This window comes from Scyliorhinus torazame, chromosome 6 (assembly GCF_047496885.1).
Source record: "Scyliorhinus torazame isolate Kashiwa2021f chromosome 6, sScyTor2.1, whole genome shotgun sequence".
In the NCBI taxonomy this organism is placed as follows: Eukaryota; Metazoa; Chordata; class Chondrichthyes; order Carcharhiniformes; family Scyliorhinidae; genus Scyliorhinus; species Scyliorhinus torazame.
The window spans coordinates 159,394,543-159,418,965 of NC_092712.1; the positions used below are offsets into that span (position 1 = coordinate 159,394,543).

At 48.0% G+C, this 24,423-nt stretch overlaps 1 protein-coding gene across 1 annotated transcript in view; it reads left to right on the top strand.

Annotated features, from left to right (window-relative positions):
- The window catches only part of gabbr2 (gamma-aminobutyric acid (GABA) B receptor, 2), a 1,455,116-nt gene that overhangs the window by 1,330,184 nt on the left and 100,509 nt on the right, over positions 1-24,423 (top strand). The window lies entirely within an intron of this gene.

The following is a 24,423-nucleotide window of genomic DNA, read 5'->3' on the forward strand; positions in this document are numbered from 1 at the left end:
TTTGGGTGCTGATTAAATTGAGTCATGTCTGTGAAAGTAAAGAACCAGCTATCTGAAGGTACGGGTGGTACTACAGCTGGAATGCTGACATATCTCTCTAATATTGCTCCTAAAAACAGATTCATCATAATTTCACTGGCACATTTTATGATCCTGGAGAGTCGGTATTTTTCCATCACTCAATTACTTTACGGAGTCCTTTATTCTTTCATGGAGTGTGGATGTTTTTCACAGTAGGGGCTTTTCACAGTAACTTCATTGAAGCCTACTTGTGACAATAAGCGATTATTATTATTATTATGTCACTGAGGGCAGTTAAGAGTCAACCACACTGCTATGGGTCATAGAGACATACAGCACGGAAAAGGCCCTTTGGCACATCGTGTCTGCCAGGTCAAAAACAACCACCTGACTTATTCTAATCCCATTTTCCAGCACTTGGCCCAAGCCTTGTATGCCCGAGGATTGAAAGCGCACATCTAAATACTTCTTAACTGTTATGAGGTTCTCTGCCTCCACCACCCTTTCAGGCAGCGAGTTCCAAACTCCCACCACCCTCTGGACAAAAAGGTTTTTCCTCACAACACCTCAAAATCTCCCGCCCCTTACCTTAAATCCATGTCCCCTGGTCACTGAACCCTCCACCAAGGGGAAAAGTTTCTTCCTGTCGACTCTATCTATGCCACTCATAATTTTATCCATCTCAATCATGTACCCTTTCAGTCTGCTCTGCTCCAAGGAAAACAATCCAAGTCTGTCCAATCTCTCTTCATAACTAAAACTCTCCAGTCCAAGCAACATCCTGGTAAATCTCCTCTGCGCCTTTCCAATGCTATTACAACCCTTCTATAATGTGGATAGCAGAATTGCACACAATACTCTAGCTGTGGCCTAACCAATGTTTTATACAGTTACAGCATAACCTCCCTACTCTTAAACTCTACACCTAGACTAATAAAGGCAAGTAGATTATATGCCTACTTACCCACTGTATACACATGCTCTGCTGTCCATGCACACCAAGATCCCTCTGATCCTTGGTGCTTCCCAGGTTCCTGTCTTTTATCATGCATTCCCTTGCCTTGTTTGTCCTGCCCAAGTGCAGCACCTCACACTTATCTGGATTGAATCCCATGTGCCACTGATTAGCCCACCTCATCTATGTTCTCCTGTAATCTAAGACTATCCTCCTCACTATTTACCACCTCATCAATTTTCCTGTCATCTGCAAACTTACGATCAACCCTCCTATATTCATATCTAAATCAGTTATAAAACCACAAACATCAAGGGCCCCAACATTGATCCTGTGGGACCCCATTGGACACAGGTTTCCAGTAAGAAAAACACCCCTCGACCATCACTCTCAGAATTTTGCCACTCATTCAATTCTGGATCCAATTTGCCAAATTTCCTTGGATCCCATGTGCTCTTACCTACGCTATCATTCTCCCATGTGGCACCTTATCAAAAGTCTTGCTGAAGTCCAAGTAGACTACGTCAAATGCATTTCCCTCATCTACACACCTGATCACTTCTTCGAAAAATTCAATCAAGTTGGTCAGACATGACCTCCCCTTAACAAAATCATGCTGATTGTTCTTGATTAATCCTTGCCTCTCCAAAGCAGGTTAATACTGTCTCTGAAATTTGCTTCCAATAGTTCCACACCACTGAGGTTAGACTGACTAGCCTGTGGTTTCCTAATTTATCCATTCCTCCCTTCTTGAATAATGGTACCACATTAGCTATCCTCACGATCTCCGGCACCTCCCCTGTGAGAGGCCAGCAGCCCGACTATTTCCTCCCTTGCCTCGCTCAGCAGCCTGGGATACATGTCATCTGTCCCTGGATATTTGTCTACTTTTACCTCTGCGAGACCGCTCAGAACCTCCTCAATGTCGATGTTAATCTCTTTCATTTTATTGCAGTCCTGGGGCAGCACGGTGGCGCAGTGGTTAGTACAGCTCTCTCATGGACCTGGGTTCGATCCTGGCTTGGGTCGCTGCCCGTGTAGAGTTTGCACATTCTCCCCGTGTCTGCGTGGGTCTCACTCCACAACCCAAAAAGATGTGGCGGGTAGGTCAATTGGCGACGCTAAATTGCCCTGATACTTCAATCACTTTCCCAGCTTCGTTACCGAAAATTAAGTCCAGGCCTTTCTACGTACTGGCTTAAAAATTCTCTTGGATGCATTTTAAGAATTCCATTTCCTCTAAACCTTTCACACTATGGCTACCCCATTTAATATTGGAGAAATTGAAATCCTCCACTCTAACCACCCTATTACTTTTACACTTCTCTGAAATTTGCCTACATATCTGCTCTTCTATTTCTCTCAGACTGTTAGGGGGCCTATAGAACACTCCCAGCAAAAACTCCTTTTTGCTTTGGAGTCTGCAGTCACATGCAGGAAAGGATGGCAAATTTCCTTCCTTAAAGGACATTCATGAACCAGTTGGGTTATTAATTACAGCTTCATGGTCTCATGGTCACAAATACTGAGATTATCTTTATATTCCAGATGAAAAGGGCACAATTCAAGGGAAAGATTTTGGTCGTGTTTGGCGGGGTGTTCCTCGACGGCCATGTTGGTGAGATTGTGGCCTGCATTCAATGACACTCAGTGCCAAAAATGTGCCCCAACATGAGTCCCGCCATTACTGGCTCCCTCCCCGCCTGGTTTGTCAGACATGCGCCTCAGCGTCTCCCCATTAGCAAAGGGGAGCTGCTTTTAAATGCTCTCTCACCACTCACTTCCAGTCAACACACAAGCATGGCAGCATGCAGACCAGCTCCTTGCTTTGGCGATGCCGATCTGGTCAGGCTTCTCGGCGCTGTGGATGTGAGCGCGACATCCTGTTCCCCCAAAGGGGTCAGAGGACCAGCAACAGTGTAAGCAATGGCGCCTGGGAGGCAATGGCAGTGTCTGTCAGTGTGGGCAGCTTGAGCAGGAGGTAAGTTACTACATCTCTCCTGGCATCAGTTCCTCCTGCCACCCCTCAAATTCCCAAACCCCAACCCATACAGATTACTGGTTGACATCACACACCCTCCCCAAACTGATCTTCATGCTTGTTCCTCAGAACACCCTGGTACCCATCAGCAGAACCCCTTCATGTTAAGGTGTGGTGCCCATACATGCCACCTGCTAGAGAGCGCCCCCAGACCCATCAAGTGTGTGGCTCACAATGCCCTCTCTACATCTCCACAGGAGAAGATAGCCCATGATAAATGGGAAAGAGCTATGACGGGGGCAGAGTCACTGAGATCCGAGCCCTCTCCCCCGATGAGGAATGGGCCCTGGAGTTTGCGAGGTTGACAGAGGAGGGAGCAGTCACCAACAGCGAGGCTGGCAGGCACCACAGAGCTGAGGATTCACTGCCCCTTTGCCCAGATGAGCTGTCTCAAGTGTTCAAGTTCATGTCAGACAAAATGGTCCTTCCTTCTCCCTGACCACATGCCCATTGTCTCCATCTGTTGAGGCTGAGTCATCCAGAATCGTTCCCTGCCTCCGCCAAACAAGGGTCCACTTTGGAGAACAGCTGTGAGGAGAATACCAATGAGGAGTCTCAGCTGTCACCATCACCTTCCGGCAACGCAGAAAGAGACATACACATGGTGGGTGTCAGGCTTTTGGGGCACAATCTGGCGAGCACCACATAGTTGCTGGAACATCCACTGGAATCGGCAGTCAGAAGTCTGCTGGATCCCAGACTCAGCTAGGCTCCAGTCAAATGCCAAGTCTCTGGACAAGGTTCTCCCAGAGCTGATGCAGATGATAGGACACAGCCGTGACATTCAGGAGGGGATGTCAGGTACATTATAATGACTGCATAGCTGATTAGAAAAGTCCCATAGGCTTCAGTCACAAGAGATTTTGCCCACGATGCGTGGCACCGAGGTCAACACTGCTCGGGTGGCGACAACAGTGGAAAGCCTGGAACACAACATCCGCTTCTTGAGTAGTTGTGTCCAAGGCATGGCTCAGTCTGGTGATCCACACCAGCAACATTTTTTAATCCAGGAGGAATTGAGGAGAGAGACCGACAATCCATTAGGGCATCCATCCTGGGATCCTCAAATCCCTCCAACTTCCCCCATCCACCCCATCCACCCTTACCATGACTCTCCCACCTTGTCTCAGAGTGAGATCCAGCGAGCCAGTTGTGCTGGCAAACCTTGCTCTGCACAATCACCCCTTCCACATCAGGAGCCCCCTAGACCCCAGATCTCTGCCGGGAACAATAGGGAGGCTGTGCTCCTGTGCTCTCCCCTGATCCGCACACTTGCTGTTTGGTCACAGGAGGATCCCCAATGCAGAGGCCCAGCTCTTTACTGTTTGATTGTTGGCAGCTGCCTCTATGGTGCTGATACTCATAGAGTTCCAGCACATTGTTCAGGCATCAAAGTTACATTGAAATGCTATGCACTAATCATCCTTTGAGACATGGGGCGGGATTCTCCGACCCCCCGCCGGGTCGGAGAATTGCCGGGGGTTGGCGTGAAACCCGCCCCGGCCGTCCTCCAAATTCTCCCACTCCCCAAAAATCGGCCCGCGTAAGTCGCGCCGCCCGCCTCGGAGAATGGCAGGGTCCGGTGCGACTCAATGGGCCCGGGTCTGCCCGAATTCTCCGGCCCGCGACGGGCCGAAGTCCTGCCCGTCTTTTGCTAGTCCTGCCGGCGTAAATTAGAGTAGGTCCTGACCGGCTGGACCTGGCAGCGCGGGTGGCCTCCGGGGTTCTTGGGGGGGTGCGGGGGGATCTGGCCCCGGGAGGTGCCCCCACGGTGGCCTGACCCGCGATCGGGTGCGGAAACTAAGCCCTCTGCACATGCACGGGGATGACGCCAGCACGCGCATGTGCCAACTCGCGCCGGCCGGCGGAGGCCGTTCGGTGCCGGTTGGCGTGGCGCCAAGCCCCTTTCCCGCCAGCCGGCATGGGGCAAACCACTCCGAGGCGGGCCTAGCCCCTGAAGGTGCGGAGGATTGGGGCGGCCCGATGCCTGGAGTGGTTCACACCACTCCGTCCCGCCGGGACCCCTCGCCCCGCCGGGTAGGGGAGAATCCCGCCCATGGCATGTGTACCCTGGAGTAGGCACTTGAGAGTTGAGAATATTTTGTTTATTAAACAGTCAAAACGGTCAAAGGTAACAAAGATTTGAAAATCAACTGCATAAAATCAACATCCCACATATCACATTAACCATTAAACAACAAGAAAAGGTCACCGTTCCATACAGGTACCTGATGTGTTGGGTGCTCTGGATTTGTGGAACACATACCGGCCACCAACACTTAAAATAGTGCAACACTATTTTATTAAGTCAGAAATTGTTGAACATACTTTCACTGTGGGTTAACACGATATTAGATTGAACTAAAGACCTATGCCTTGTCCTAACCAGTCTATGCACTCAGCACATGGTGAAGATCTGTGCTACAGGCTGTGAGCTCTGTCCTACTAGGAGGCTGCAGCTCGAATGAGCGGGAACTCTGATGCCCCCTGTCTTTCTAGTGCGTGTGCTCCAACTGGTGATTGGCTGCGGTATTGTGTGTGTTGATTGGTCCCGCTGTGTGTCCATCAGTGTGTGTGTATGTGCACCATGATATACTGGTGTATATTATGACATCCCCCCTTTTATAAAACAATGTATATGTGTGGCAATAAATAGTGTATGGTGAGAATGTTCCTAACTACGTGTGGGGTGCGAAGACATATTTACAGGACTATGTACATGAGAACTAAGCTATTTACATGGGAAGGTGCCTGGTGCAGAGAAGCACTATGCAACAAGAATAACGAGATGAACATTATATACAAACCAGGTAAACGATCAAACAAAGCAACAAAATAATTCAGAAAGTCTATAAGTCCACAAAGTTCATAAATTAAGTCTCTGAGGTGGGCGACGAATTCTGGTTGACCGCCTCAAGAGTGGGTCGAGAGCCACCGGTTCAGGAGCGGGCTGGACTGCGTCAGAGTCAGCACCGTCGTCCTCCGGGTACGACCCATGAGCAACTGGGCAGGCGACAGGCCAGTGGACAGTGGGGCGGAGCAATAGGCCAGCAAGGCAAGGTAGAAATCGGACCCAGCATCGGCAGCCTTGCAGAGGAGCCGTTTGACTATATGTACTCCCTTCTCCGCATTGCCGTTGGATTGGGGGTACAGGGAATGGATGTCACATGGGCAAAATTGTACCACCTGGCAAAGTTGGACCATTCCTGGCTGGCGAAGCAGGGGCCATTGACCAACATAACTGTGAGCGGGATGCCGTGTCGAGCAAAGGTTTCCTTACAGGCACGAATGACTGCAGACGAGGTGATGTCGTGCAACCGTATCACCTCTGGGTAATTCGAAAAGTAGTCCACGATCAGGACATAGTCTCCACCCAGCGCGTGGAACAGGTCGATGCCCACCTTGGTCCATGGTGGCGTGACCAATTCATGGGGCTGCAGGGTCTCACGTGGTTGGGCCGGCTTGAAGCGCTGACAAGTGGGGCAGTTGAGCACTGTGTTGGCTATGTCCTCATTGATGCCGGGCCAGTGCAATGCCTCTTGGGCCCGTCGGCGGCACTTTTCCACACCCAGGTGGCCCTCGTGTAGTTATTTCAGGATGAGCTGGCGCATGCTATGCGGGATGACAATGCGGTCCAATTTTAGAAGAACCCTGTCTACTACCGCAAGATCATCTCTGACATTATAGAACTGAGGGCATTGGCCTTTGAGCCACCCGTCTGTTAGGTGGCGCATGACACACTGTAGCAAGGGGTAAGCCGCCGTCTTGCGGCGAATTTGGACAAGGCGTTCATCCATGGCAGGTAGATTGGAGGCCGCGAATGCCACATGGGCATCAACCTGGCAGACAAATCCCACTGGAAACATGGAGTGTTGACTGTCCTGGAGAGAGCATCAGCAATGATGAGGTCTTTGCCTGGGGTGTATACCAGCTGGAAGTCGTATCGCCGGAGCTTGGGAAGAATACGCTGGAGGCGAGGCGTCATGTCGTTCAAGTCTTTCTTTATTATATTGACTAGCGGGCGATGGTCGGTCTCGACGGTGAATTGAGGAAGTCCGTAGACATAATCGTGAAACGTAACCACACCGGTCAGAAGGCCCAGACACTCCTTTTCTATCTGCGCGTAGCGCTGCTCCGTGGGGGTCATGGCGCGTGACGCATATGCAACGGGGGCCCATGATGAGGCCTCATCACGTTGGAGGAGCACTGCTCCAATGCCGGATTGGCTGGCATTGGTCGAAATTTTGGTCTCTTTTGCTGGAACAAAGAAAGCTAAGACCGGGGCCGTGGTGAATTTTGTTTTGAGTTCTCTCCATTCGCGCTCGTGGGCAGGGAGCCATGGGAAGTCTGTCGTCTTCTGGACCAGGTTCCCGAGAGCCGTGGTGTGAGAGGCGTGGTTAGGGATGAACTTCCCTAAAAAATTGGCCATGCCCAGAAATCGGAGGACCGCCTTCTTGTCCTCAGTGTTTTCATAGCTGTGACAGCAGCTACCTTGTCCGCATCCGGCTGCACACCCAACTGGGAGATGTGGTCCCCGAGGAACTTGAGTTCCGTCTGACCAAAAGAGCATTTGGCCCTGTTGAGGTGGAGGTCATGCTCACGTATACGTTTGAACACGCGCTGGAGGCGACTGACATGCGCCTGCGGGGTGGTGGACCAAATGATTATGTCGTCGACGTCGACGTGAACACCTTCAATGCCTTCCATCATTTGTTCCATAATCCTATGGAATACTTCTGAATCAGATATGATCCCAAACGGCATCCTGTTGTAACAATATCTGCCAAAGGGGGTTATTAAATGTACACAGTTTCCTGCTGAATTTGTCGAGCTGGATGTGCCAGGATCCTTTTGAGGCGTCGAGTTTGGTGAAGAGCTTGGCGCGAGCCATCTCACATGTGAGCTCTTGGCGCTTGGGAATTGGATAATGCTCCCTCATGATATTGCAATTTAGATCCTTGGGATCAATGCAAATTCTCAATTCGCCGGAAGGCTTTTTTACACATACCATGAAACTGACCCAGTCGGTTGGTTCCGTGACTTTGGAAATGACTCCTTGGTTCTGGAGGTCATGCAGCTGCTGCTTGAGGCGGTCCTTGAGGGGTGCTGGGACCCTGCGAGGTGCGAGCACCACAGGTGTGGCATTCTGTTTCAATAAGATCTTGTAGGTGTATGGGAGCGTGCCAATGCCCTCGAAGACATTGTGGTGCTGGTTGATAATGGCGTTGAGTTGCGCCCTGAAGTCGGTGTCCTGAAAGGCAGATGCGTCAGCAGGAGAGAGAGAGTGAACTCTCTGAACTAGGTTCAACAGCTTGCATGCCTGCGCACCAAGCAGGGAGGCTTTCGAGGAGCCCACAATTTCAAAGGGATGGGTGGCTTTACGTGGCCTGTGCGTCACTTCAAGTTGGCACGAGCCACTGGCATCAATGGCATTGCCATTGTAATCTAATAGCTGGCAGGCTGATGGAAGGATGGCTGGTTTGATACAAAGGCTTTGGAGGTCAGTGAGATTAGCGGAGGCACCAGTGTCCAGGCGGAATCGTATTTAGGACCGGTTGACCGTCAGGGTGGCACACCACTCATCATCTGGATCGATGCTGTATACCAATAGAGGCTGGATTCTTTGCTTTGGGGACACCCTGTTTTTTGTCACGATACTGACTCGAAAAGGCGCCTTCGGGTCCTCGGTGCCAATGTTGGGTAGTAGGTCCGCATCGGACTTGGTGACCGTGGGTTGAATGTCCCGGACCTTCCTGCGAGGCTGGCTGAAGCGATGTGAGTTGGCAGGCAGAGCTGCTCTGCATAAGGCAGCATAGTGTCCAAGTTTGCCACATCTCAGGCATTCTCTGGATTTAGCAGGGCATTGCCGCTTTAAATGGGCGGAGCCACAGTTGCCGCTCGTTGGAGCGTCAGTACGTTCGCTGCACCACCGCGCATGCGCGGTGCGGTTGTACATGGTGCGCGCCTGCGCATTACATTCGTCGACGTCGCCATCCCCTCGTTTGGTGCGCACAAGGCGGGAGTCCACGAAAAGCGCGCAAAATGGCCGCCCTCATCCAGGCTGAGGCCCTGGAGTTGCTCGATTGCTTGGACCCATTCCGCCTCGTGAGAACTTTGCCGTGCCGTTTCAGCCTCTTAGGTGTGGGAATGCCGACTCGTGGCGTTTTCGTGTAGCACGCAGGTCTCGATGGCGGACGCTAGGGTGAGCTGCTTTACCTTGAGGAGCTGCTGGCGTAGGGGGTCTGACTGAACACCGAAAACGATCTGGTCGCGTATCATGGAGTCGGAGGTGGGCCCGTAGCTCCAGGACTGCGCAAGGATGCGGAGGTGGGTGAGAAAGGACTGGAAAGGTTCACCCTTACCCTGCAAACGCTGTTGGAATACATTGCGCTCGAAACTTTCATTAACCTCTATGCTGCAGTGAGTGTCAAACTTGAGGAGGACCATCTTGAACTTTGTTTTATCTTCATCATCCGCAAAAGTGAGAGAATTGAAAATGTGGATGGCATGGGCCCCGGCCGTGGATAGGAAGAGAGCGATCTTCCTGGTGTCCGAGGCATCCTCCCGGTCTGTCGCTTCAAGGTAGAGTTGGAAGCGTTGTTTGAATATCTTCCAGTTGGCCCCCAGGTTACCGGTGATGCGGAGTGGCTGCGGTGGGCAGGCGCTGTCCATTTTGCAGGATGACGGTATGCTGGTGGAAGGCAGATCACTTGCAGGTAGGTCTAGTCTAAGAAGTTCTAATATCCCTCAACTCCTGGTATCATGATGAGTTGGGTGCTCTGGATCCGTGGAACACATACAGGCCACCAACACTTAAAATAGTGCAACACTATTTTATTGAATCATTAACTGTTTAACATCCTCTAACTGTGGGTTAACACGATACTAGCTTTAACTAAAGACCTTTGCCTTGTCCTAACCAGTCAATGCACTTAGCACATGGTGAAGATCTGTGCTGCAGGCTGTGAGCTCTGTCCTCCTAGGAGGCTGCTGCTCGAATGAGCGGGAACTCTGATGCCCCCTGTCTTATACTGTGTGTGCTCTAACTGGTGATTGGGGGGGCACGGGGGGATCTGGCCCCAGGAGGTGCCCCCACGGTGGCCTGGCCCGCGATCGGGTGTGGAAACAAAGCTCTCTGCACATGCACGGGGATGACACCAGCATGCGCTGGCGCTCCCGCGCATGCGCCAACTCGCGCCGGCCGGCAGAGGCCCTTCGGTGCCTGTTGGCGTGGCGCCAAGCCCCTTTCCCGCCGGCCGGCGAGGCGCAAACCACTCTGAGGCGGGCATAGCCCCTGAAGGTGCAGAGAGGGCGGCCCCGACACCGGAGTGGTTCACACCACTCCGTCCCATTGATGTCCGCCACTCCGTGGGGCAAACCACTCCGAGGCGGGCCTAACCCCTGAAGGTGTGGAGGATTGGGGCGTCCCAATGCCTGCAGTGGTTCACACCACTCCGTCCCGCCAGGACCCCTCACCCCGCCGGGTAGGGGAGAATCCCGCCCATGGCATGTGTACCCTGGAGTAGGCACTTGAGAGTTGAGAATATTTTGTTTATTAAACAGTCAAAAGTAACACAGATTTGAAAATCAACTACATAAAATCAACATCTCACATTAACCATTAAACAACAAGGAAAGGTTGCCGTTCCATACTGGTACCAATACAAAGCTATATCAGTGCACTTTCACAAATAAAATCAAACACACGGCATTACTCCTCGCAGGTTCCTCAATAGAAATGGAGGATAAGCCTGAGAATGTGTTATCATGCCCAGAACCTTGTCATAGAAATGATCTGCCCATCAATGCGTGACTTTGTTCCACGTATCAGTGCCATTCTCCATCCAGGAGCTGCAGCTGTGTAAGCCCACCCACACAGCCCAATCTCACCGTTACCAAATCCTGCCCTCCACATATTCCACTGGCTCTCAAGGTGCAGTTGAACATCCTGGACTTCCAGCTTGTTTAACCCGCGGTGGTGTGCCAGTTACATGCAGCACTCACCACACCAGCAATAAAAGCATCAGCATTCTGCGAAAGCATTTGTCCAACGGCGTTAGCAGGTGGCCCATTTGGATCAACATTGTGCACCAGGTCGTGCAGCATCTTCTTATTTTAAACCAGATTACCTTCTGCACTCATACAACCCCCTGAGATACCCAGGTACCTTACAAAAAATTGTCCTTCTTTCCGGCTGCAGAAAAGAAGGAAACAGCAACAGCAGTCTCCAGGCATTGCAGCCACCAACAGGAGTAAATAGCAAACACAGTCTGCAGCTGTGAAGTGCTCTCACAAATAACAAGCCTTATTCGGCATTTGCAGCAGCCTTCAGCTGTGAAGCTAGAGGCTGCTCACAGTCAAAGGGAGTGAAATTGACTTTCAGCAATGAAGCCACAGCTGGGCTCTTTCCTGGAAGTGTTTGGTAGGACAGACAGGCAGCAGCTGTGATTGCCTCTGTTATGGGTTTCTGCAATATTTAACGACACCTTGAAGCCTCACAGTCAAAATGCCTGCAAAGCCTCTCACCCTTTCCCCAGCTCCCAGTCCAGAGGTGACCCCAACCCGGAATGCTTCAGCTCCCCTATCAAGCTCAACGTTCCTGAGAAGTCCTCCATTCCCCCCCCCCCCCCCTCCCCGCTGAGCACTGGGGCAGCAACTCCAATGCCCTAGAGCTCCGTGCTGGAAAATGGAAAGGTCTACTCACCTCCTCACTTCCTCTCAGCAACCATTGCGCCAGCTTCACATTTTAAAAAGGAGTCCTAAATAACATCTGTGCGATTTCTTGCTGGCGAGTCGAGTATTTCTCGGGAGGCCATTGTATTCGACTTCAATCCCGCTAATGAGATTGAAATGAATACAAATGAGGATTCATGATATGCTTGCTATTTTTGGGCATGGTTTGGAACTTTCTATCGGGAGCGGGCCGGTGAATTTCAAACTGGTTCGCGCCCGGCACAAATCTTGATTTTTGACCTTTCCCGTTATTCACTCACTGCATCCAGATCTGCGTCGGGCGCAACGTGGTCGTTGAATCACTCCCATTAACTGAATTAAAATAGTGAGATTTGAAACCATGTCCCCTGAGCGTTACAGAACTGGCTAGGTCATAGAAGGCAGAGAGTAGCAATGGAAGGTTGCTTTTCTGATTGGAGGGCTGTGACTAGTGGTGTTCTGCAGGGATCAGTGCTGGGACCTTTGCTGTTCGTAGTATATATAAATGATTTTGAGGAAAATGTAACTGGTCTGATTAGTAAGTTTGCGGACGACATAAAGGTTGGTGGAATTGCGGATAGCGATCAGGACTGTCAAAGGATACAGCAGGATTTAGATCGTTTGGAGACTTGGGCGGAGAGATGGCAGATGGAGTTTAATCCGGACAATTATGAGATAATGCATTTTGGAAGGTCTAATACAGGTAGGGAATATACAGTGAATGGTGGAACCCCCAAGAGTATTGACAGTCAGAGAGATCTAGGTGTACAGATCCACAGGTCACTGAAAGGGGCAACACAGGTGGAGAAGGTAGCCAAGAAGGCATACAGCATGCTTGCCTTCATTGGCCAGGGCATTGAGTATAAAAATTGGCAAGTCATGTTGCAGCTGTATAGAACCTTAGTTAGGCCACACTTGGAGTATAGTGTTCAATTCTGGTCGCCACACTACCAGAAGGATGTGGAGGCTTTAGAGAGGGTGCAGAAGAGATTTACCAGAATGTTGCCTGGTATGGAGGGCATTAGCTATGAGGAGCGGTTGAATAAACTCGGTTTGTTCTCACTGGAACGAAGGAGGTTGAGAGGCGACCTGATAGAGGTCAACAAAATTATGAGGGACATAGACAGGGTGAATAGTCAGAGACTTTTTCCCGGGGTAGAGGGGTCAATTACTAGGGGGCATAGGTTTAAGGTGCGAGGGGCAAGGTTTAGAGGAGATGTACAAGGCAGTTTTTTTACACAGAGGGTAGTGGGTGCCTGGAACTCGCTGCCGGAGGAGGTGGTGGAAGCAGGGACGATAGTGACATTTAAGGGGCATCTTGACAAATACATGAATAGGGTGGGAATGGAGGGATACGGACCCCGGAAGTGTGGAAGATTTTAGTTTAGACAGGCAGCCTGGTCAGCGCAGGCTTGGAGGGCCTGATGCACGATCAATGACCACTAAAGCGAGGTTGTAGTCCAATTGAAGGCTTTAATAAGCTAGATGTTCCCCCAGCATCTCAGGTACAGAAAGAAGGCTGCTGGGGCGGCACGGGCTATTATACCCCGTCTTGCAGGGCGGAGCTACCATACAGCTTGACCAATAGGAAACATACAATATCTACCTATGGTGTTCCAGCATTACAAGGTACCGTAATACCTCTACACAGACTACCACAGGGCTGAAGGGCCTGTTCCTGTGCTGTACTTTCTTTGTTCTTTGTTAGTTTGGGTCTCCGAATTTTTAGTCCAGCGATATTACCACTGTGGTAAACCACTGTTACAACTTTATTAGGTGATGTAAGGTAGGACCTGTACTACAGGTTCGCCGGTAGTCCCTGCCTGCTGGCTCCGCCCAGTAGGCGGAGTATAAATATGCGTGTCCTCCATTCAGCAGCCACTTCGCCAGCTGCTGTGGGAGGCCACACATCTTAGAGCAATAAAGCCTCAGTTGTATCCAACTCTAGTCTTTGTTCAATTGATCGTGCATCAACCACTATACCATCATCTTCCCTATCCTGCCAGTGGAACATTGATGGAACTGTTGGATGGAGCACACTTTAATCATTGAGATAAGGTTGAACTTTTCCCTTGTTCCACAGCTAAAGCTAAAGTGTCAGTGTTATATCATAACAGTGTATCTGAGAATTCTGCACCAAATCCAGATAATATGAATTGCTGGTTACACAGCAGACATATAAACAGCTCAGTGAACCATTACAACCGATAGCTGTAACATTCTATCAACCATGGTAAGTAACTATTATAAAAAACATAGCTGTCCTCAAGTGGCAATGCCTTAGAGCTCCAAATGTAGTGACCTCCTTAACTGCACCTCATGCATAAGACCATGACTGCTGTATTGGAATCCTTCTGCTCTGCCTTTCATTTCACATATTGCATTCACCCACTCTTCGGTCACTTTATCTGCTGAGCAACTATCCCTTTTTTGTATCACAAACATGTGATCAATTTCAGTAATACACAAATTAAAGTTATCTTCATTTGCTATTTTTAAAGTAATTTTATCACAGTTAAAGTCACATTTACCACGTGATGGAATATTTAAGTACAACAACTTCCACGTACGAAGTACCTTTAACAGAAAATGCCAAGTCCTGTGATGGAGGCTCTATATTAAACTGACTGGGAACCTGTGCTCTGCCAAGGGTTTGCGTGCTCTCACCCCATTGACTGGCTGGGTCACATGACCGTCCGTGGTCTCGCCTTCTTAAAGGAGCACGCTAACACTTCCCTCCCCCTTTTAGCCTCTGATGAACATTCTCAAATAACAAAGGAACTATTTACAAAAATGTGTCTTAAAACAGTCTCTTATAGGGTCAGTCTGGGGATTTCATAGTTCTTTGAGAGTGATGCAATTCACATGGCAAGTGCTTCAGCAGTTGTGACTGGTGTTTGGCCCTCAACGGCTGACTCTAAATAGGTGAAGGTGTATCCATACATGTAGTTTCCTCATTTTCCCTTGAAACAATACTGGGTTTGTCCTCTGAACAGTTTTCTGTGCCATTACTTCCATTCACATCCACCTCGCTACCAAGTCTACTCGGGCCAGGTTGTCCCAATAGTTTGGTGTGCAGTTCTAATTTCCTGAAGCGGTCCAAGTGTTTTTTAACCTTCTCCTTGGTACTCCTATCTCACGTGATATTGGATGTGTTTTGGTCAAGACCCTTCCCGGACCCAGTTAGGGCCTGCACCAAAATTCTTCACGTCAACTAATTCGCCCACCACAAATGTTAATTGAATCATGGTGTCCTTTCTGTTAGTTTTGTTTAGCCTCCATCCTCCCCGCCAAATTTATAAATATTAGGCGCAATTTACCAGCCGTGCCCCGGCGGATCTCTCCCGGGATTCCTGACGGTTGTTACGCCTCATGAGACGCCTCATGAGATCTAATCAGATCTCCCGAGTTCTCGCGTTCTGGCTCCTGCCCACAGTGTATGGGACCCAGTCTCGCATGGTTAAGTGATTTTAAAATCCCATTTAGCTGTGCTGATGCCGATCAAATGGCCACCCAGCATCTATCTGCCTCACCAAGGAGGCCTCAGCCGAGCGCCGATTAGTACTGGTCCCCACAAACGGAGACGAGATGTACCGACACTTGGGAGACCTTCAAGGTGATTGGAGGACCCCCGGTGGTCGGCTTCTGGCCAGGCTGGCAACCTGGCAATGCTGATGTCACCTGGGTACCTTGGCACTTCCAGCCTGGCACCATGGCAGTGCCACCTGGGGACCCTGGCAGTGCCACCTGGGTACCAATCTGGCATTTCCAGTGGAAGAGTTCCAGTGGATTGGAGGGTAGCTAGAGTGAGGAAAGCTAATGGCATGCTGGCCTTCAGAGCAAGAGGATTTGAGTATAGGAGTAGGAATGGCTTGTTGTAATTATACACGGCCTTGGTGAGGCCACATCTTGAGTATTGTGTGAAGTTTTGGACTTCTAGTTTGAGGAAGGGCATTCTTGCTATTGAGGGTGTCCAGCGAAGATTCAGCAGACTAATTTCCAGGATGGCAGGACTGACATATGGAGAAAGATTGGATCGACTGGGCGTGTACTCACTGGAGTTTAGAAGAATGCCAGGCGGTCTCATAGAAACATATAAAATCCTGATGGGACTGGACAGGCTAGATGAGGGAAGAATGTTCCCACTGTTGCAGACGTCCAGAACTAGGGATCCCAGCCTAAGAATAAGGGGTAAGCCATTCAGCACTGAGATGAGGAAGAACTTCTTCTCTCAGAGAGTTGTGAACTGGTGGAATTCTCGACCACAGAAAGCTGCTGGGGCCAGTTTATTGGATATATTCGAGGGAGCTGGACGTGGCCGTTGCGGCTAAACGGATCAAGGGGTATGGAGAGAAAGCGGGAGTGGGGTACTGAATTTGCATGATCAGCCATGAGCATATTGAATGGTGGTGAAGGCTTGAAGGGTTGAATGGCCTACCCCTGCACCTATTTTCTATGTTTCTAAGGTGCCCAGGTAGCATAGCCAAGCAGGCGGTGCCAATGTGCCAAGCTGACACTTAGCCTATGCTGGGGATCGGGCACGGAGGTGCCCCGCCGGTATGTGGTGTGGTGCAGAGGTGGGAGAGTTGAGGAACGCCCCAACAGGTGAGTTGGGTTGTTTGTGGGGTCCGAGGGTCGCATCGGGGGCTTTTGTTTGGTGTCTTTTAAACTTGGTTTTCCGATTGCCAGGCATTTTTAACTTAAGTGGACATGGCCACGACATCCTGACGTCATCACGTCCATGACGTCATGCGCAAACTTCCATTGTGTATGCGCAAATCGATCCTCGTCCGGAGTGCGGTCTCTTTTCAAGTGCACATGCACAATCTTCAAGTGCGCATGCGTAGAAGGGTCATCTTCCGGATCACATCATTTTTCAAAGTGCGCATGTGCGAACTGGTCCCGCACATGCGCAGAACGTTCAACATGCAAAACGCGTTTTTTCTTTCGGTGCGCTTGCGCCAATCGGCCATCTTGTTGAATGCGCTGAATTTCAAACTGCACTATAGCTTCCACGGAGTTGAGAATTTTCGTGCCACGTTCCCGATTCAGCATTTCAGAACTTCTATTTTTAGTTGCTTTACTCGCACGGGACATTTTAATAGGATCTTCCAGCCTTACGTTTTCTTGCTTTTGCAGTTGTTTACTGAGCTTTTCATTTCTTTTAAGCTCACAATAGTAATCTAATTTTTCACTGACCCCTTCAAACTTATTTTTTTCAACTTCATTCTCAAAGTGGAATGAGTTATATACTTCTATAGCCTGTGGTCCAGCCATTAGTAGTAATAAAGCAGTTTTACGCTTATCACTGGCAATTTCTAGGTTTGAGGATAAGAGGTACTGTACAAACTCTTTGAAAATCTTCCAGTGCACATCTACATTACCCAATATCCTGAATGACTTTGGAGCCTGCAGACCTTCCATAAAGCTTCGGCTGGGTATTTCTTTTTGTGATGCTGCTAGTTGCTGCTGGAGTCCGATAGTTGCTACTGGAGTCTGGTTGAGATTTCTTTTTCACACGTTTTTTTTTTGAGCAGAGATTCTTTCTTTCTCTCTAAACCTTACTAATATACTCTAGATCCAGTCCTGGCACCATGTTGCGTTCTCTATTTTACTTTACCTGGAAGGCTTGGATGGAGACATTTTCACATGAGGTCTGCTCTTCCAATTTATATAACAGCAGGAAGGCACTCTGGGTGATCCACATCATTGAAGCCACCCCGCTGCACCGGGATACCCGGTCTCCAGTGCAGTCACAATACGGCAGCAGTGGACAAAGTGCATATTTAAGGCTGTGGATGAGGGACTGATCAAATGGATAATTCTATCCTGGATGCTGTCAAGAGTTTTGAATGTTATTGCAGCTGCACCCATTCAGAAAACTAGAAACTATTTTATGGGTTAGAACGGACCTTTTTTGATACAAACATTTAATATGTTTGTATGAAAATTCCCTCTGTCTGCTATTTGAATACCGCCGATTAGTTGTTTACTTTAAATGGGTTAACATATTAAATGGTTTAAGATATTGAAATTGATTGACAATTGAATAAGTGAATTTCACCAGTGGAATATGTATTCGACTGAAATCGGCCTGATTTAGTATGTGCAATCGTGAAATTTGTCTTGCACACAGTTCTGACTTGTATTGATATTTGTTGTGGGCATTTTGATTAATGAGATACAGGCAGATATTTGGTAAGGTAATTGACAAAAGTAGCAATGGTGACATGAGGAAATGCTTTTTTCACAGTAAGTGGTTAAGATCTGGAGTACACTGTCTGAGAGTGTGTGGTGGAGGGAGGTCCAATCGAGGTATTCAAGAGGGAATTAGATTAATATCCAAAAAGGAAACATGTGCAGGGCTATGTCAAAAGACAGGATGGTGGCACAAGGTGGATTGATCCTGCATTAAGGACAACACAGATACAGCATTTGCACTGGGCCTCTTTCTGCACTCTTAACTATGTTCTCTGTGTGAGGAAAAGTGTAGAGGGAAAAAAAACGATCATAAATAAATGATTCAAACATTTGCTAAAATTCCTAGATTGCATCATGCTGCACTCTATAGCTGTCCTAAATTGCCACTAACTCTGTAGCCCCAATCAACCGTGTATGATACTGACTGTATAAATATTAAAACCCTGTATTTCTGAGAAATGTACATTCTCAAAACATTGAACAAATAGCTTCTTCAAACTCTGTTATAATGAGGATCTAATAATTCTCCTAACTTTGACTTCATTGAATTTCCATGTGCCATGTGTTGGAAGATGATAATGCCTTTCAGAATTAATAAGTAATCACATTTTTTACTTCACTTATGTTTCCAGTGATGGCTCGAAGATTACTGGCATTAGCAATTGCAGCTGAATTAACCCTTCAAGGATGCATACAAGTCTACTTGCCTAAGTACAGTCAGGCTCTCAGGGCTGCCTACAAACAAAAGCCATGGGTGATATTTAATGCAGGTGATGGGGGTCTCTCTTGCTGGCTGTCAAGGTGGTGAGCGACCCAGATTGCCTCCTTTGGGGAGGGCCTGCTGGTATTAAGTGCTTAATTAGGGCAGAAGTGGGAAAGCAATGGAGACCCCACCCGGCATCCTCCCACCAGTTTAAATGTTACCTCACCTCCAAACGTGCAGTAGAGAAGGGCACTGAATTCCACCCAGAATTGTTCTGGTACAAACAGCATCAAAATGTTTCATCCTGTTGTATTATTACGATGACACAATATCTTGGACTTATTTACTGTACAAGACACAAGGCACCAAACCCTGAAAAGGGATTGGGTAAACACATTGGATTAATTTATTAGTACGCGACTCATGAAAAGAGTTAAACATAAATATAGGCTTCGACTCAATTCCACTTTCCCCCGGGTCCTCATACCGCTTGGATCTCCCCCGCCAGACGGGCTCCAAAGTGTGGTGGGTGCGGGGGTGGTCACATAAAATTGCGTGGAAGGGATTCCCTTCAGGATCTCACCTGCCCTGACACAGGTGTAATTTCAATGGAGGATGGACTGAGCCTTGGAAGAGAAATCCACCCATGGTCCTATTAAGGCCCTTAAGTGGCCGCTCAATGACCATTTAAGTATCTTTACCGGCCCAGCCTCAGTTTTTAAGCTGGTGGTTGCTGGTTGGATCAGGGTGTCAAATAGAAAAAGTTAGCAAACTCGATCTCGGGCAGAAAGGTGGGGGCGAGGATATGTGATTCAGGGGGTGAGCCTCAATCTGAAGGCTCTTTTACTCTTTCAGATCTGGGACACCCTCTCCTGAGGGACCTGGGAGCAGCAGCCCTCCCCACCTCCGGATTACCCCCAAGATCGTCCCCCTTCCCAGGACTCATGGTAATTCCTGAAGTGTGTTCTTGGGACTTAGGCTGAGGTACGATGCTGCAGTACCCCTTCTGACCACTACAGTGCCGGGTCTGGAGGTCCTGGAGAGTTGTCTCCCAATCAGATTGGTTAACAGCTCTCCAAGGCAGGATTTCCATCCAGCAGGCATTGCCTGGTGCCAATGAATGCTCAATTGAGTATGAAATGGCAGCCAAGTGCTCGCCATCCTAAAATTCAGGCCCTGGAATGCAAACTCTATTGATCTCCATCTTGGATATACTCAACAACAAAGCACACCATAACACTCTCGGACAGAGAATTCCAAAGATTCACAATCCTCTGGGTGAAGAACTTTCTCCTCATCTCAATCCAAATCAGCAACCCTTTATCCTAAGACTGCCCCATGTTCTCGATTCACCAGCCAAATGAAACCTCTCAGCATGTACTCTGTCAAGCCCATTCAGACTCTCCTGTGTTCCAATGAGATCACTACTCATAGAGTCATAGAGGACTCCAGCACAGAAAGGCCCTTCAGCCCACCTTGTTTGCGCCAGTCAAAAACAACCACTTAAGTAATCTAATCCCATTTTCCAGCACTTAGCCCATAGTCTTGTAGGCCTTGGCATCACAAGAGAACATCTAAATACCTCTTAAAATTTGTGTGGGTCTCTGCCTCCACCATCTTTTCAGACAGCGGGTTCCAGACTCCCACCACCCGCTGGGTGAAGAAATCTTTCCTCACATCCTCTCTAAACTTCTTGCTCCTTACCTTAAATCTATGATCCCTGGTCATTGATCCCTCCACCAAGGGGAAACGTTTCTTCCTGTCTACTCTATCTATGCCCCTCATAATTTTATGCATCGCACTCATGTCCCCCTCAGTCTCCTCTGCTCCAAGGAAAACAATCAGAGTTTATCCAATCTCTCCTCATAACTAAAGCTCTCCAGCCTAGGCAACATCCTAGTAAATCTCCTCTGCACCCCCTCTTTCATTCTTCAAAACTCCAGAAAATAGGCCCAATTAATCAAGTAAATCTTCATTGCACCCCCTCTAAGGCAAATATATTTTCCTTAAGTACTGAGTCCGAAACCACACAGAATACTCCAACTGTGGTCTTACACGATACAATTGCGACAAGGTTTCCATAAGCTTGTACTTGAATCACCCTGAAATAGAGGCCAATATACTATTTGTCTTCCTAATTGCTTGCTGTATCTGCATGTTAACTTTGTGTTAATGTACAAGAACAGCCAAATCCCTCTGAACATCAACATTTAATTGTTTCTCAACATTTACCATCTCATCATTCTGCTCTCAATTACCAGGAAAGTGATGGACGGGGTCATCAACAGTGTATTCGAGTGGCACTTACTCAGCAGTAAGCTGCCAAAAGGATGCTCAATTTGAGTTCCGCTAGGGTCACTCAGCTCCTGACCTCATTACAGCCTTGGTTCAAACATGGGCAAAAGCACTGTACATCAGAGGAGAGGTGAGAGTGACTGCCATTGACATCAAGGTAGCATTTGACCTTGTATGACACCAAGGAGCCGGAATAAAATTGGAGTCAATGGAAATCGGGGCGATACTCTCTGCTGGTTAGAGTCATGCCTAGCGCAAAGGAAGATGGTTGTGAAAATGAAATGAAAATCGCTTATTGTCACAAGTAGGCTTCAAATTAAGTTACTGTGAAAAGCCCCTAGTCGCCACATTCTGGCACCTGTTTGGGGAAGCTGGTACGGGAATCGAACCGTGCTGCTGGCCTACCTTGGTCTGCTTTAAAAGCCAGCGACTTAGCCCAGTGTGCTAAACCAGCCCCTGGTGGTGGTTGGAGGCCAATCATCTCAGCTCCAGGATATCACTCAAGGAGTTCCTCAGCATAGTATCCTAGGCCCAACCATCTTCAGCTATTTCATCAATGATCTATCTTCCATTATAAGGTCAGAAGTGGAGATGTTCGCTGATAACTGCACAATGCACAGTACCATTCATGACTCCTCAGACACTGAAGCTGTCCATGTCCAAATGCAGTATGACCTGGACAATATCCAGGCTTGAGCTGACAAGTGATAAGTAACATTCGCACCACACAAGTGCCAGGCAATGACCACCTCCTACAATAGAGGATCTAACCATCGCCCCTTGACATTCAATGTTCTTAGCATCACTGAATCCCCACCATCTGCATCCTGGTGGTTACCACTGACCAGAAACAGAACAGGACTAGCCATATTAATACTGTGGCTGAGAATTATGAGCAGAGTAACTCCCCAAAGCCTGTCCATCATGTACAAGGCACAAGTTAGGAGTGTGATGGAATACTCTTCCATTGCCTGTATGAGTGCAGTTTCAACAACACTCAAGAATCTTAACCCCATCCAGGACAAAATAGCTCTGTTGATTGGCACACCATTTAGTGCAGCACGGTAGCATAGTGGTTAGCACAATTGCTTCACAGCTCCAGCGTCCCAGGTTCGATTACCGGCTTTGGTCACTGTCTGTGCGGAGTCTGAACGTTCTCCCCGTGTGTGAGTGGGTTTCCTCCGGGTGCTCCGGTTTCCTCCCACAGTCCAAAGATGTGCAGGTTAGGTGGATTGGCCATGCTAAATTGCCCTTAGTGTCCAAAATTGGGTGGGGTTACTGGGTTATGGGGATAAGGTGGAGGGGATGGGCTTGGGTAGGGTGCTCTTTCAAAGAGCCGGTGCAGACTCGATGGGCCGAATGGCCTCCTTCTGCACTGTAAATTCTATGATTCTATGATCAAATACCTTCAACATCCACTCCCTGATGTACAGTGGCAGCAGTCTGTACAATCTACTAGATGCACTGCAACAACTCACCAAGGCTCCTTTGACAACACCTTCCAAACCTGTAACCCGATGGTCCGTAACGGAATTCCAGCGGAATCCGGTGAGCATGCCCACCATGCATATTTTAGCATGATAAAGGAGAGAGATTTGCAGACTGGGTCCCGCTCCTAGCACCTGCGGAGACCAGTAGTGATTCTGCGTTGGCGGGAGCACTTAGGCTCCAGAACAGACCATGAGATATTGGAGCAGAATTAGGCCATTCGGCCATCGATTCTGCTCCACCATCTGATCATGGCTGATATGTTTCTGATCCCCATTCTCCTGCCTGATCCCCGTAACCCCTGATCCCCTTATTAATCAAGAACCAATCTATCTCTGTCTTAAAAACACTCAGTGACTTGGTCAAATCTGATGAATCCCGAGCCACATCCTTAGTCTTCTTTGCCATGTGATCATATCAGTCTTATGAAGCAACCATCAAGTCTTGATGATTCTGGGTTATTTTAAAACAACCAAAACTGATTTTTTTAGTCGTTAAAAATGTAAACACGAATGTACTTAATTTAGTACTGTATTTCGTGTTTTAATTAATTATTTATATATTTTAAACCATTTACAAATTGCTGTAAAGGTCTTTGAGCTGTACAAATATGACATTAGGGGACGTACCTGAAATATTCCCAAGCTTCCTTGGGAATGTTAGAGCTGGTGTTGGTTCAGTTATGGGCTTTATCAGGGATTCTAAGTTGTAAAGGAGCAATGGTAGTCAATCCCAGAGGGGCCAACGCGTTTCTGATTGCATCCTGCAAATGTGGGATGACTACAGAATCTAAATCGTGGATTTGTTTACCATTGCCTGAACCTAATTTACTAACGTGATTAAGACAGTAATCACCACATAGAAGTGCAGCTGTCTGATGTAGTGCTCAGTTATCTGGCTTTGGAGGTTGAGCAATATAGAAAATTCTAGACAGTGGAATATTGCAGATGGAGGTTGGACTGCAGAACAATTCTTCATAAGACTTGAGCAATTAGATTTCAGAGGCTGAAGCCACTGCTGTTATATTCCTTGCCTATTCCTCCAAGATAGCCAGATATGTAGTGTTGGTAAAGAATATACAAATAAGATATTTGAATCAAAACTAATTTATTTTACACTACTAAACTAAATGAAGTTCACACACTCGACTGAGTTACAGATAATAAACTAATGACACAGAATCTGTAGTAAAACATTCAATATTCTATCTATTAAACCACACGATGACTTGACCTCCTGCTATGTCTCTACATTCAATTCTCACTCTGCTCTCATCATGTTTTCTTAAGCTTCTCCCAGAATTCCTAGAGATGCTGTCTTAGTGTTTGATTTACACATAAATTCAGATGTTAACCCTTTACGACACTGGCATTATACATATTATTGCAACTGCTGCTTAGAAAAATGTTCCTACAGCATTCTTGTGGTAGCATTGTATTCCCAGTTGAGTTTGCTTCATTCCAAAGGAAAACAGTACATCATGTTTTGGCATCATTTTTCTTTCATGCTTGGTTTGCTCTTCCAGAACTGTCCAAGACATGTTACTTGATTAATCAATAAAGGTGTCATGATATCCACATTAACATATCATGGTGCAATCACACACACACATTAATGGACAGGTAGCTGGACCAACCAACAAACACACAACATCGCAACCAATCACCAATGAGAGCACACGCACTATAAAACAGGGAACACCACAGTTCCCGCTCATTCTACCAGGAGATAGCTCAGAGCACAGAGCTCACATCGTGTCACTCAGACATACACCATGTGCTGAGTGCCTCACTAAGATAGTGCTCGGGCTGGGTCCACAGGGTAGCTGGTGAAGTACGAACCACAGCCAGAAGTTAATAGTTATTATTGTACAGAATAATAAAACAGAGTTGTACCATCTACAACCGTGTTGGTTCGTTTGTATATCGGAACACCCAAAACGACAAAAGGTTTTATTGTATCATTGATCAGCGACTAAAATGTTGAATTTCGGATTAGAATTTTCCA